The sequence below is a fragment of the Panthera tigris genome, chromosome B3, assembly GCF_018350195.1.
Source record: "Panthera tigris isolate Pti1 chromosome B3, P.tigris_Pti1_mat1.1, whole genome shotgun sequence".
NCBI classification, from domain to species: Eukaryota; Metazoa; Chordata; class Mammalia; order Carnivora; family Felidae; genus Panthera; species Panthera tigris.
The window spans coordinates 69,190,972-69,205,777 of record NC_056665.1 but is presented as its reverse complement, the minus strand read 5'-3'; the positions used below and the strand labels follow the sequence as shown (position 1 = coordinate 69,205,777).

The 14,806-nt window shown below is 40.4% G+C and overlaps 1 long non-coding RNA gene across 1 annotated transcript; it reads left to right on the top strand.

Annotated features, from left to right (window-relative positions):
- Positions 1 to 3,416: 3,416 nt before the first annotated feature.
- Positions 3,417 to 13,076, top strand: LOC122239518. Its single transcript, XR_006218709.1, has 3 exons — positions 3,417 to 3,538; positions 4,508 to 4,606; positions 13,038 to 13,076. It is a non-coding gene; the product is annotated as an uncharacterized LOC122239518 (long non-coding RNA).
- Positions 13,077 to 14,806: the final 1,730 nt, after the last annotated feature.

Sequence of the window (14,806 nt, the reverse complement as noted above, 5' to 3'; positions counted from 1 at the left end):
TGTTTCTTTTATTCCAGACAGCTTTGTTCTTTCATTATATGAAGCTTGAAATTGATCTTTCCTATCTAAAAAGAAGTGGTTGCTATTTTTAGAGCAGCATGAACTGTTGGGTTTTTTAATGGCCAGACCTTGAAGATTATCAGCCCTGCCCTGCATTTAACATTTCCTGATGTTTGAGGTCGAACCAAATTCTGATGTCTTAATTTGTGTTATTACAGTTAGTTTCAGAGTATGGATATATGAATTAGAGTAGATGTTACCAGTTTTTAAGTTTTTGTTGCCATCATTGGGATTCATTGAGTATCAGCTATGTGCTGTACTTCAAGGAGGGATTCAGAGATGAAGAATGTCAGTGGCTATCCTCAACAGAGCTTATTATGGAAAGAGGAAGCCCAAATAGTAACAGGGAATGCGTAGCCAGGGGAAGGAAGTGCAGCAGTAGGAGAGCCTTTTGGAGACTAAGGATGGAAAATCAACCTTAGAGCTCCATGTTGTAACGTTGGTAGTGTAGCACAGGTACCTTTTAAATCCTCTCATCTCTCTCATCATTGATTTTCAGAGTTGTTGGAATGTAAATACTACTTTCCAATCAGGATTATCTCAAAAACTTTATGTCAATAAGTTATAAAAATTTCATACCTTTTGTTTTTAATTAAAAAGGAACTCAGACTATTATAGTATTACTGTAGTAAAGGTCTCCTATTCTCTTCTATGATAAAGAACTCCCCTATTGCTTTCTTAAGGTTATTAAGTCTGCCAGAATGACAAAAAAATATTCCAAACTCTTATTTACCCTTTTGTAGTAGGTACAATTGTTCATTTTGAAATGAGGTTCATAGGTTTTCTTTTAAAGACATAAGCTTTGATACAGGACATTTTATTAACTCATATAGTGTTTGTATTATTATATGCTAAAGTTACCAAACTGGTTAAGCTATGAATGATTAAGGGGGGAAACTGGGCAATGGTAGAACTAGGTAGGTCTTTGGAAATGGACTCATTTATTGAAAATAACTTAAATATTAGAATGCTAGTTGAATGAAAGTTGCAATTTAAAGGAGACAGGATATAGTGAGAGTCATAGTTATATGACTGGAAATCATCTTGAAAAATTTGAAAATTTGGGGTGTCAAAATTTGCACATAGAATATCTAATGACCAAAAAATTAAAAAGAACTTTCAAGGAAATTATTTCATATCTTAATTAAGAAAGTTTGTGGTTATTTTACATAGATTCTAAAACCATCTGAATATAATATATATACATCCCTTATATTGTGGAATATTATTATATCAGTTGTATATGAACATCTTATCTTTGCATGGAACCTTTGTCAAATGCTTATTGTGCTTACAGGTGAAGAAATTATTGTATTTTATTGGACAATATTGGGTTCAGTGCAAAGAGACTGTTTAGCTGCTAACTTGCATTTTGTGACTTTGGGCAAGTCACTTCCCTCTTTGAACCATATTTTATCTTGTTCATTGTTGTATTTCCAGCATTGAGCGTATATATAGGCACACAATAAATGTTTGTTGAATGAATAAAATAATGGGCCTTAAGTTTCCTCATCTGTAAATTGAAGGATTTGGATTAAACCTGTAAATTCCTTTTCAAGATCTAAAAATCCACTGTAGTTCTAACCTGGTCCTATTATTTCCTATCCACAAAAACCATATATCAGTGCCAAATTTTTCTTTTTTTCCCACTTCCTTTGATTCTTTTTGCTGTTATTCATCATTTGGAGGCAAAGTAATATTTTGCTCTTCTTTAGGGCCTTTCTTAGATTCAGTTTACATATATCTCCTAAATATAAGCTTTGTGTTTTAAAATTTTTCACATCTACTAAGTTAAACCTGAGTAGTGACTTTATGCAAAACAGATCTTTGTTGTCGTTTCTTGCCAGGAAGTCCTGAGTGTCCGGAATAACTTCCAGGGAGGATCCATACCTCCTAAGTTTTCAAGCAGTGTTTTAGGAGTCAAAACCTCAGGACTCACCTTGAGTCTGGTTAACATTTTGAAAAGATTCAGGATTTTACCTAGCTTGCCCAGAGTAGCAAAATATCTTATTTCTCTCTTATGTTTCCTCTAATGGGAGAGAAGAAGCAACCATTCACCATACTTTTCAGTAATTGGAAAGCTTTCAAGGTCCCGATGAGCAATGTCAATAATGTCATTTAAGTGGTCACTCAAACTTTCAGGAAGTGCTCAAAAAATCTATTGAAAATATTTTTATTGAATATCTTAGAAAATTAATCCAACTATTTTTATTTTTGTTTATTGCCTTCCAGGTTATGTATAGACCTGCTTTTGCATGTTTACAATTATTTATGTGCCATTTTGTATTTAAAGCCAACAAAAATTCTGAGTACTAATCTCAAGGGAATACAATAGAAACTAGTGGCTAAATCCTTTAGTTCAGTTTAAGGACTATGTTGAAACAGGACCTAGTTGTACTGTGCTCTTCTTTTAGCATTGTATATATGATTGTTGTCATCATTTAGCATCAGATTTTTTTTAGTTTGTAAGGTATGTGAGAATAAAAGAACTATTTTAGAAAAAAAAAATCCTCCTAGGGGCCCCTGGGTGGCTCAGTTGGTTAAGTGTTGAACTTTAGGTCAGGTCATGATCTCATGGTTCGTAGGTTCGAGCCCCGCATTGGGCTCTGTGCTGACAGCTCAGAGCCTGGACACTGCTTCGGATTCTGTGTCTCCCTCTCTCTCTGCTCCTCTCCCATTCACACTCTGTCTCTCAAAAGTAAATAAAGGTTAAAAAATTAAAAAAAAAAAAAATCCCTCCTCAAATAGCCTCAAATATTAGCTTATCTCTTTTTTCTTTGTAACACAACTTTATTACAGGAGTGTAGGGGAACTGAAGCCATTCATGATGGCTACAGTCCAGTAGGATTGAGCCAGCCAGGCTAGCATGCCTGAGAACAGGGAGGAGTGAATTAAGAAGGTCAAGTAGTAAATAAGAGGAATGAGTAAAGGCATAAAAACTAGCTGTGCACAGCATTTCCAACAGAGAGCGTTTGATAAAAGGGCATGTAATTCCACTAAAATTTAGTAAACTAGTAACTTTGAAGATTCATAAGTGTACCTCCTCAGGTAATTTTGAAATCAAGTTTTCCATATATATGAATGTAATGTACTCACTTTTAATGAGCTCCTACTACATATATTTGAGTATTTTAAAAACACTTCTAAATAACTAATTCTTTTCTAAAAAAATTAGAAAATATTTAGAATTAAATGATCATGAAAATTCAGCATGCAGAGTGAGAAATGGAATCATTCAGAAGTGTTATGAGATGATCCATAAAGGACCGTGAGAAGATGTATAAGGAAAGCTTCCTTGCAAAAAACTATCATGGAGTCTTGTGCATTACACATAAGAAAGAAGGAGAAATACCATTTCTCCACAGGACTGGATGGACCTGCCTTCCCACCCACAGCTGGTTGGACTGAGGGTGGGACTTGGCCAATCAGTTGGGTGGTACTGGATCAGAGAAAGTAGTACGTTGACCCTGAGCCACAGGTAAGCAGAATCAACAGTGGAATCTACCAAAGTAGGGAATCCGACCCACAAAGAGGATAGCAAATGCCCAGGTAGGAGACCATGGTGACCCCCAGGGAGGGATGGAGAGAGTAGCTGCTGGATAACCTTTCAGGTGCATGGAGACACACTTGGTCTTCTTGAAGTGGATTCTGTGAAGGCCTCTTGAATCCCTTCCCTCACTGCCTCTGCCCTAACCCCTTACTTATCAACTATCCTGACGAGGTGAGTCCTGTGTACAGTTTTATCCTCTATAATAGGGTACTCAAAGAAGGCTGAGAGAAAACGTGCCAGTGAGTGATACTCATATATTGGTTCCACTAACCTCATGACTATATCAATTAGATCTAATTTGGGAAGTATTGAAGGGTCTGTAATTTTTGCAGTTTGGTAAAGAGAATGCTGAGGGGTTCTCAAGTGCCTGTTAATCCCTTTAAAGCCAATGCTAATCAGCTGTGTACCACTCCATGCGGTCTGAGAAAGGAAACGGACTTAAATCGCAGCAGAAGGAATTTGTTGTGAAGAATTTCTTGGCACGGCAAACGAAATTGTGAAATGCTAGTGACTATGAGATTTGCTTTTCTTGGAGTTAACACACTGGGCAAAAAGTCACCTCTGAGGATGGCTTATATCTATACCCACCTGACAGTTCCCTATCCCAAAAAGTGAATTCTTTTTCCCCAGAATGTGAAGGACGGTAAGATAGATATTTTAATGGAGAAGGAAATGAGACATACCAGCAAAATTGGGCTGTGTGGAGAAGGGAGAGGAAAAACTGAAAATAAGCAATTTCTTTTCTTTAATGTACATCTATCTGTAGGGTTGTCATCCATTTTGCCCCTTGTAACTGGCTCTCCCCTGAGCACTGGGTGCAGCCCACAGGAGTATTCTCTCAGCAGCTGCGTTTGTGGCAGGTGGCCCTGCTTTTATGGGTATTGCTGATTTTTCTAGGAAGAGCGTCTCACCCAGATTAGGCCGACGGCTGTTCCTTGAGAATTTGAAATTAAAATCGAGAGACTAGAGAAGAATGGCAACGTATAAACTTGCAAGGTACTCATGGCTATGTATTCTATCATGCAAACCACACACACAGAAAGGGAAAACAGTTCCAAAGAGAAAAAAATAGAAAGGAACAGATGCACAGAGAGGAGCTGAAATGTAAGATGAATTTTGAGAACCGAACCTTTGTTCAAACTCTTTCCTGAGATGCCTGCGTTCTTGTCCCCGGGTTCCACGGAGCTCTGCTGGATCTTATAATGTAGTGTTTCTGTGTTTTACTGTTTCAGAAGTTGTACAGTAGGTTTCTGTCACTTGAATCCAAGTGTCCTCATTTACACACTTTTCCAGAACTGACCCAAATGATCTCCAGCCTGCTGAAAGCCCCTCCTTTTCCCTCAGTCAGTGCCAAATTGACCGTGTTGCCTCCACGTCCGTCTTGAATGAATGGGTCCTATTGCTAATTTTCGGACCTTGGGAGAGTTACTTAACCTTCCTGAACCTCAGTTTTATCATGTGTAAAATAGGTCAAAAGCTTCAACTGTAAAATGGGGGAAATAACTGCTTCATGAGTAGAACTTTTCAGAAAACTTCGCAGGTATTATTTAATATCCACAACAACCCTATGCATAAGTCCTCAGTAAAAGTTTGTAATTATTAGTATTTTCATATTTCAGATGAGGAAACAGAAGTTAAAAATTTCCCAGGCTCACCAACTGGTCCCCTGGTGTGAATCCTGCTATTTCCTCTAGGGCTTCTCACAAGCTAAACTAAAAAACTAAATATTTCTATACCCATAACCAACACGTAGATATACATCTATTCCAACTATTCCAACCACCCTCTGCCTGCGTTTATTGGCATCATCTAGGGACTTGCCTTTCTCCTTCCAAACACTTCTCAGAGAGAAGCGTGGTGTAGTTAAGAGAAATTGACTTCCAAGAGAAAGTGGTTCTAGTCCTAGTCTCTGGTGCCTAGAGCTTCCAACACCATGAGCCTAAAGATCTTTCTAAAAGGCAAATCTTAAGGGTCACCCCCCTATTAAAATCCTTTGTGGACTCTATGGATTTTAGGTAACCCCCCACCCCCAGTCACATTTTCTCCAGACTCACCTCTTGCACTTCCTTCCTGCATACATCTTAAGTTTTCCCACAGTTTACTGGATGCTTTATACTCCCTTTCACCTCTGATCTGGGCCTTTTCAAGTATTTCTTCATCTCAACTCGATGCCCCACCCCTATCCCATTCTCTTGTCTACCTCTTACATCTTCTTTAGGACTTAGTGTAGAAATTACGTTTGACAGAAATCTTCCAGATGCCCCCAAAGCTTAGATAAGAGTCTCTTTTCTGTGTCCCCCCCCCCCTTCCTGCCTGTGCTTAAGCCATTAGAGCACCTCAATTTATTGGATTGTCTTTTTACTTCTCTGTGTTCCCTCTCTGGACCCTAAGCTGCTTGGACTGTAAGGCATTAGTAATAGTCCTGTCCTTGAGGAAAGGTAGAAGGAATCTTAACTTCTCTTCTAAAATAATTCTGTGGTGGCTGCCATTTGCAACTGAACCTAGCTTCAACTTGCATTGTTGGGATCACAACTCAAATCATTAGGCAAAGATAGAGATCAGAGACTCATGGTGAATTAAGCTTCTTCTCAGGGAACCACAAAGATGGTTCCCCCCTCCAAAACCCAGAAACTTTGTCTTGCAACTATTTCCTATGTTAAGGTCTGCACATTCTTATTTAGTCAAGAATATATGCGAAGCATCTATACTATTGAATGTGCCAAGGGTTACTGGGTGAAAGTAACTGTGTTAGTTATGGACAAAATAGCATGATCTCTGGTTTCAGAGCTTAAGAGTTTAGTGGGAGAAATTGACACTAATCAAAACACATACTGATGTGTAATGAAAACCTTGATAGGTACTCCAAGGAAAATCCAAGCTGCCAGAAAAACTTATAACATGGGCACCTGGATGGGAGGGTAGAAGGCAAATGCAGTGACCTGTGAGGTAAGATGAAAGACTACGTGGGAATTAAGTAGGCTGAGGCTGAGAAGAAGGGGGATAAGAGTGAGGAGCTTCCCAGCCTGAGCTGAAGTAGAAGGGAGGTAGGCTCCAGAAGGAACTGAAAGAACAATGTAGATAAAGCACTTCCAGAGGAGGGGAGAGCACCTGGACACTTGGGTAGGCAGAGGCTGCCTGGAGGTGTCACAGGCCTGAATTTGCCTTATCTTCCCTTGGACATGCTTGCTCCTCTCGGGACAGATCATGAGGGAGAGGCCCATGTGCGGAGTTCCACAGTCACCTGGCTATGACTTATTAGTGATAATCAGTCTGAGCAAACTGAGGTACATGAAAATCATCGCCCCAAACTATTTAGTTGAAATGTCAGGGTCTCCCAAATATTGAGATAGTATGTTAATTGGAAGAAAAGAAGCCTGGTCTTCCCTCCTGCCTTGCTCCCTGCCCACATTTGGCCCTACCTCTAATCTTTAAATGATGTAGTCCAGCAGAGGCTGGCATGAAGATGACTTCTCTTTCCCCTTCATCCTTTTTGGAGCTGATGGGGATTGGTTGGGAAGGAGGTTGCTGCTCTTCTTCAAGATCTCAGAGGGCTCTTAGTTCCTGGTAGGCTTTTAGCCCTCCCACTCTGAACTAGCTGCCCCCACCTTGAATTTCAGACTCTTTTCTGTCCTCCCTACTTCAAGTTGTATGTATGTAAATAGATGTGTGATTGTACGTATTTGGTTTTGCAGGATCCTACTGACTACTCTAATTTGTGCATTCTTACCTGACCTCTGCCCTTGAGAAGAGGTTGGATTATGGAAGAGGAGGATTGGGCTATATCCAAACAGGGCAAGGCTCCTTTCTAGAAGGCATATAATCTCGGCATGTAGCCCAGGAACTGGGAACCACATTGGAAAAAGAGACCAGAGGATTGTGCTCCTGAGAGCTTCTAAGTAGAATACTGGATATAATCCACATTCATCTTCTCATTCTTCACTTATCATCTCTCTTCAATCATATAAAGGTCTAACCTGTGCAGTTCAGGTGCAAGCTTCCCCTTTTGTGCCAAAGAGTAGGGACGAAGAAGCCTGGAGAAGGGAAACTTTGGTGCTTGGGAAGGAGAAGAGCCTTCAGCCATCACTGGGCTGATTCTCTGTACTGTAGTTGTTCTGTAACCCACTCTGTTAGTCCGTGTTCTTGGGGAGCAGGGTTCCCATGTATCCCAAGTTTGAACTCAAACTGTGAGATTGTGACCTGAGCCGAAATCGGATGCTTAACCGACTGAGCCATCCAGGCTGCCCTAAATAAATAATTTTAAAAAGAAGAAAAATAGGGGTGCCTGGGTGGCTCGGTCGGTTGAGCGTCCGACTTCGGCTCAGGTCATGATCTCACAGCTCGTGAGTTCAAGCCCCGCGTCAGGCTCTGTGCTGACAGCTCATAGCCTGGAGCCTGCTTCTGCTTCTGTGTCTCCCTCTCTCTCTGCCCCTAACCCACTCACATTCTGTCTCTGTCTCTCTCAAAAATAAATAAACATTAAAAAAAAATAAAAATAAATAAAAAAATACGTCTGGGAAGATAGATAGATAGATAGATAGATAGATAGATAAATACTGGTAACTATCCTATGCCAGTCAAGACCACCTTGTCCTGCCAGGCCTCTTTGAGGCAGTTGAGGACGCCACGTATCTTCTCAGTAGTGACCCTGAAATCCTTCCCATTTGATACTACCCAGCACTGGTCTATAGTTTGCCCATCTATAAAATAGGAAAGTGTTTTTCTCGCTTGGTTATTGTGTGGGTTGAATTGTGTCCCCTCAGAATATTGGAGCCCTAACCCCCAGTACCTCAGAATGTAACCTTATTTGGAAATGGGATCTTTCTAGAGGTAATCAAGTTAAAATGAGATCTTTAGTGTGCCCTAACCTAGTGTGGCTGGTGTGCCTATAAAAGGGGAAATTTGGACACAGAGACAGCTAGACACAGAGGGAAGATGACATTGAAGAGACACCGGGAGAAAAATGGCTACCTACAAGCCAGGGAAGGCCGGAAGTTACCAGGCCCAGAACAGATCTTTCCTTGGGGCCTTCCCTAGCAGCATGGCCCTGCTGACACCTGGGTATCGATTGGATCTCTGGCCTCCAGAACTGAGATAACACATTTCCATTGTTTTATGCTACTTAGTTTGTTGAACTGCAGCCCTAGGAAACAAATATAGTTATTTAAAAAATTAGACTTTATAAGTTAGAGAAAAATATCTCTGGATAATGACTGGTTCATCTCAAAGTTCAGAACTGTAGAGGACTAAGCTGTATTGTGTGCATCTATCAAAGATGAAAAAGAACAGAAGTAACCTCTTTCTAATCTAGTTATGGATGGGAGCTCCCCATGTTAATTGAAACTTTGAGATTTTCTGCTTAGGAAAAGCTTGAGTCGTCAGATATTTTCTGCAAGATCTGATCATGAAAATTGCTGGACCATACGTAGCAGTTCTGTGAGTTTTAAAAAGTGTATGTCTATACTTGGAAGAAAAGACTATAAGGACAGACACTGAGATACCTAGCAGAGGTTATAGAATTGATGGTAGTTTTTTGTTATTTGCTTATTTTCCAAGTTTTCCATGAAAATATGTATTATTTTATTAGTCACTATATTATTAAATATAATAATGATAAAACAAAACCTGGAGGGCGCCTGGGTAGCTCAGTTGTTTAAGCGTCAGCCTGGATTTTGGCTCAGATCATGATCTCTCTGCTCGAGCCCCCACTGGGGCTCTGCTGACAGCACAGAGACTGCTTGGGTTTCTCTCTCTGCCCCTCCCCTGCTTGTTCTCTCTCTCTCTCTCAATATAAATAAATAAGCCTAAAAAACAAACCCAACAACCTAGTATCTTATTTTTTGTTTCAGACTCTCCTGCATAGGCCCTACTTCTGGGTATAAAGGACCTGTCAAAAGGTGTTCAACCATGGTGATCTAGTTTTTTAGGGAGAAGAATGGTTCTCCACATCCCAGGTGTAATCTGTACTGTTTCTTCTTTGCCGTCTTCTGGCTGGTGGCTTTTTCTTCTGCAGCCTACTGTACCATATAGTAGGAGGACTTGGCTGTAGTTAGCATATCATGGTCAATAGCTTCATGGATTGTAATGGAAAGTGGCTGCACTGTAAACTTATCCTTGGGTATATGTGGGACTACTAAAAAATAAGCACAAGCTCCCAGCTACTGATATTGGCAATAAGTGGGTTGAGTATGAGTTGCTCTTTGCTGAAGATAAGAGTCCCCATTCCTTTAATGAGGACACCATTGCAGATACATTTATGCAAGATAGCTCTCCATAGAAAATCATTGCCAACGCCTGGGAGTGAAACTTTGGAGAACTGCCCTTAGCAGGAACATAAGGGCATTAATGTCTAGAGACATTAAGTATAACAGGCAAAAGACTGACACTTAAATATTCACATTAAAGTCAAAGAGGACACATCCAGCAGGGTAAATTACCCTCCCAGTGAACTGTCTTGTCCCCATCTCCTTTGATGAATTAATGTGGGTGCGGGGGAGATGCTACAACCTTAAGTTTATTTGTGATGAGGCAAAGAAAGCCAAGGTCTAGGTCTGCTTACTGGGCTTGACCATCATCCAGACTTGTCTACATTAGTGTGCCTTATGGCAGTCTATTTCTCCAAAAAGTCCTCATCTTCTTATACTTGAATAAGCCTCATACCACCAGATGCCCTTGATGGTTAGTGACATGGAACCTCACACGGGCTCTGTGCTGATGGCACGGAGCCTGCTTGGGGCTCTCTTTCCCTGTCTCTGGAAAATAAATATGGGTATGTCAAAGGGTCACAGGAGTCATCTGGAAGGGGCTCTCAGTGCTTACATTTGTGACAATTTGAGCACTGAAATAATGACAGTAATGGATTTTAGCCAATTACTAAAATGAGTTCAGGAGTCTATAGTATTAATAAGTAAGTAAGCAAATAAATAAATAAATGGAAAAAGTCTTCCTTATAGTAGAATGCCATCCATTTGGCTATTATTATAGAAATAACTTATTTGGGTGAGAATAATAAGTAGATGCTGCCATTATTGGGTGAAAACCCATAAGAAATTTACATAGAATCAGTCTCTTCCTTAAAAAATTTTAATTGCAGAGGGAAAAATAGTACATCTATAGTAGAGAAAACTGGGGTGGGTAGGCAGTGGGGAGCACTTTAACCAAGTAACCAATGTTAACATCACCAGTGATGGGATAAAAGATCACATCCTCCTGATGTGATACACTGAGGACACAATATCCATTTGTGATATTCTTGCCCAAATCAAAAGTAGCAGACAAATTAAAACGAATCTAATATGGAGATACCAGACAACCCCAAATCGATGGAAATGATGATTTTTTTTTATTAGATTGAATGCACTCATAAATGACCATGTCATGAATGACAATGAAAAGCTGAGGACCATTTCCAGATTAGAAGAGTTTAAAGAGATGAGAACAAAATGCAATGTGTAATATTGAACTGGAAAAGAAATTCTTATAAAGAACATTATTTTGGACAACAGCCAAAATTTGAGTATGCAATGTATTACACAGTTATGTAATTATGTATTACATAAAAATATTGTAGCAATGTTAAATTTCCTGATTTTTCAATATTTGTGTTGTGGTTATATAAGATAATCTTCTTCTTAAGAAATAGCCACTGAAGTATTTATTTATTTGTTTGTTGTTTAACATTTATTTATTTTTGAGAGAGAGAGACAGAGCACGAGCAGGAGAGGGGCAGAGAGAGAGGGAGACAGAATCTAAAGCAGGCTCCAGGCTCTGAGCTGTCAGCACAGAGCCTGATGGATGGGCTCGAATCCACGAACTGAGATCAGGACCTGAGCTGAAGTTGGACGCTCAACCAACTGAGCCACCCAAGCAGCTACCTGCCCCCCACGCCCCACCCGCCAATGAAGTATTTAGAAGTCAACGGACATGATGTCTGCAACTTCCTCCAAATGGTTGAGGAAAAAATACGTGTGTACACACACACACACACACACACACAGCACAAATGTAACAAAGTGTTAACAATTGGGGAATGTGGGTGAAAAATAAGGAGTTTAAGGAGTTTTTTGTACTATTCTTGCAGTTTTTCTTTAAGTTTAAAATTATTTCGAAAAAAATTTTTGTTTTTCTTTTAAAGTTCCTTCTGGCTCCTTCCCTGATACTTAAAAAAATTTTTCCCTTTCTCCTCCCACTCACAATCTGGATTCCTTATTGGGCAAGAGTGCACATATTCTCAAACTTTCCTGGTGAAATGGTGTGGGGGAGATGGAAATTAGAACCATTTATAATGGAAATGAATGACTGGGGCACCAGCTCTGAGTAGCTGCAGAGGAAATGCTGCTGTTCTGTTCTGTTGCAGGGTCTGCCCTACGTCCCGTGTCCTGGAGGGGAAGGGAAGAATTTTAGTCACAGGAATCTTGTCATCATTATTTCAACTTCGTTTAGTCATTGGAAGCTGAGAGGAAAGGGGGAAATCATAAAGGTAGCAAGAAGGACCTGTATCCACACTGTCTATCAACCCCCCCTGCTTCTTTTTTTTCTTTTCAAGTTTTTATTTAAATTTTAGTTAACATACAGTGCGATATTAGTTTCAGGAGTAGAATTCAGTGATTCATTACTTACATACAACACCCAGTGTTTATCACAAGTGCCCTCCTTGGTACCCATCATCCATCTAGCCCATCCGCCACCCACCTCCCTCCATCAGCCCTCAGTTCTCTGTCTTTAAGAGTCTCTAACCTGTCACCAGGGGCAGCTGGGTGGCTCAGTCAGTTGAGCTTTCTACCGCTTCAGATCCTCTGTCCTCCTCTCTCTGCCCCTACCCCACTTATGCTCGTGCTCTCTTTCCCTCTCAAAAATAAACATTCAAAATTTAAAAAAAGATTTGCAACAACGTGGATGGAACTAGAGGGGATAATGCTAAGCAAAATTAGAGAAAGACAAATATCAAACATCATATTTCACTCATATGTGGAATTTAAGACACAAAATAGATGAACATAACGGAAGGGAAGCAAAAATAATATAAAAATGGAAGGGGGACAAAACATAAGAGACTCTTAAATACAGAGAACAAACTGAGGGTCGCTGGAGGGGTTGTGGGGGGGGGGATGGGCTAAATGGGTAAGGGGCATTAAGGAAGACACTTGCTGGGATGAGCACTGGGTGTTATACAACGAATCACTGGAATCTACTCCTGAAATCATTATTGCACTACATGCTAACTTGGATATAAATTAAAAAAAAAATTTTAATAAAAATAAATAAAATTTAAGAAAAAAAAAAAAGAGTCTCTAGACCCTCCCTTCTTAAAAGACCAGAATGTGCAAATGTGTGTAGGATCTCTCATATAGATGGATCTATCAAGCTAATTTGAGACCATTTTCTTTCTTTTTTTAAAAAACACTTTTCATTTTTATCTATTTATTTTTAGTAATCTCTACACCCAGTGTGGAACTCAGACTCAAGACCCTGAGATCAAGACTTACATGCCCTACCGACTAAGCCAGCCAGGCACGAAGACCATTTTCCTATGTATGTATATTTATTTTTTTAGTAATCTCTACACCCATTATGGGCTCGAACTCATGACTCTGAGATCAAGAGTTGCATGCTCTTCCTTTTTTTTTTTCTTAATGTTTATTTATTTTTGTGTGTGTGTGTGAGAGAGAGAGAGAGAGAGCACAAAAGGGGGAGGGGAAGAGAGAGGGAGACAGAATCTGAAGCAGGCTCCAGGTTCTGAGCTGTCAGCACAGAGCCTGACTCGTGGCTGGAACTCAGGAACAGTGAGATCATGACCTGAACCAAAGTTGGACACTTAACCAACTGGGCCACCCAGACCCCATGAGTCACATGCTCTTCCGACTGAGCTAGGCAGTTGCCCCACGTTTTCTTATTTAAACACTTTCCATTAGACTAGTGTACGGTTAAATTTCTTTAATATCCAGAGTAATACTAGCACGATACAGAAAAAGCAGCCTAGTCCCCACATCATTAGTTGTAATTCCAGTATTTACAGTAGACAAGTGGATATTCCCATCCAGAGATTAGGTACAGATTTCACAGTTACAAAGAGGCAAACATCAGCATTGCTGTCAAAGGACATTTCCCTAAAGGAGCACAGCAGAGTGAAAACAGATTCCTCGACAAGCTATCAAATTCACAGTCAAGGAGAAACAAGCCACAATGTTAGCAACATAGCAGCATTCAATAGGTGACGAGTCAAAGCTGTACACAGTTTACCATAGACAGAGCTTGGGAGACTGGGGGCATAAAAAGCCTAAGATCCGAAGTGAGCCCGCACCTCACCAACCCACCCACCCGCCAGGTCCCTGTAGTTTACAATTGGATCTGTTCATTCCAAGGGCCCTACCATAGGCCCTATTCTAAAGAATAGTTTCTCCTAGATTGTTTTGTTTTGTTTTTTTGTCTATGTCAAGGGGTGTTGGTAGTCTGTAAAATGGGCTGCCTCCCAAATCCAATGACAAATAAAGGAAAGCATAGCCCTCTCAGTTTCACAAAAGATAAACCCAAAAGGCTAAGTCCTAGGCAATTGTGGCATATGAAAAATGTGCCCCAGTGTTCCTCCCCTCCCCCACCTCTGCATTCTTTTGCTTGAATTAGCTCGTGTCTCTCTCTGCTGTGAACAGTAAATGCCCAGTGTTGGCTCAAAGTGCTCTTGGAGGGACTTGCGATTTTGTCAGGAATGAAAGTCTTAAACTAAAAGAATCTACTGTCTATCTAGAGCTGGTAGAACAGGTTTGCTTATGAAGTCACACCCTGTTAGCATCATGTAGGCCTGGGAGCCTCTCTCCTGGAGAACTGAGCCAATTAATTAATATTCTTTATGAAATTCTTGGCGGGTGTCAACCTGCCCTTCACAAAGTCTCAGCAGCTACATTGCTTCTAAAATGTTTCATCTCAACGTCAAGTCCCCATAAGGGTGGGGGAGAGACCTGGGTGAACCTGTGTGTCCCGCCCTGAAGCCTTCTTGGGATCTGGTTTAACAGACTGATTGCTTCTTCTGTGGTAGGGGGAAGTTCTTTTATACTCAAGTACATATGTAATTCCCAGGACAACTAAAGCAGCTACTTATACATCCCCTTAGCAAATGAGATTGAATCACGACTGGCCTACGTTAAGTGAAGTCTGGAGGTGTTAAAACACAACTGCAGATGTTGTCAACAGGTTAGATAATGGGGT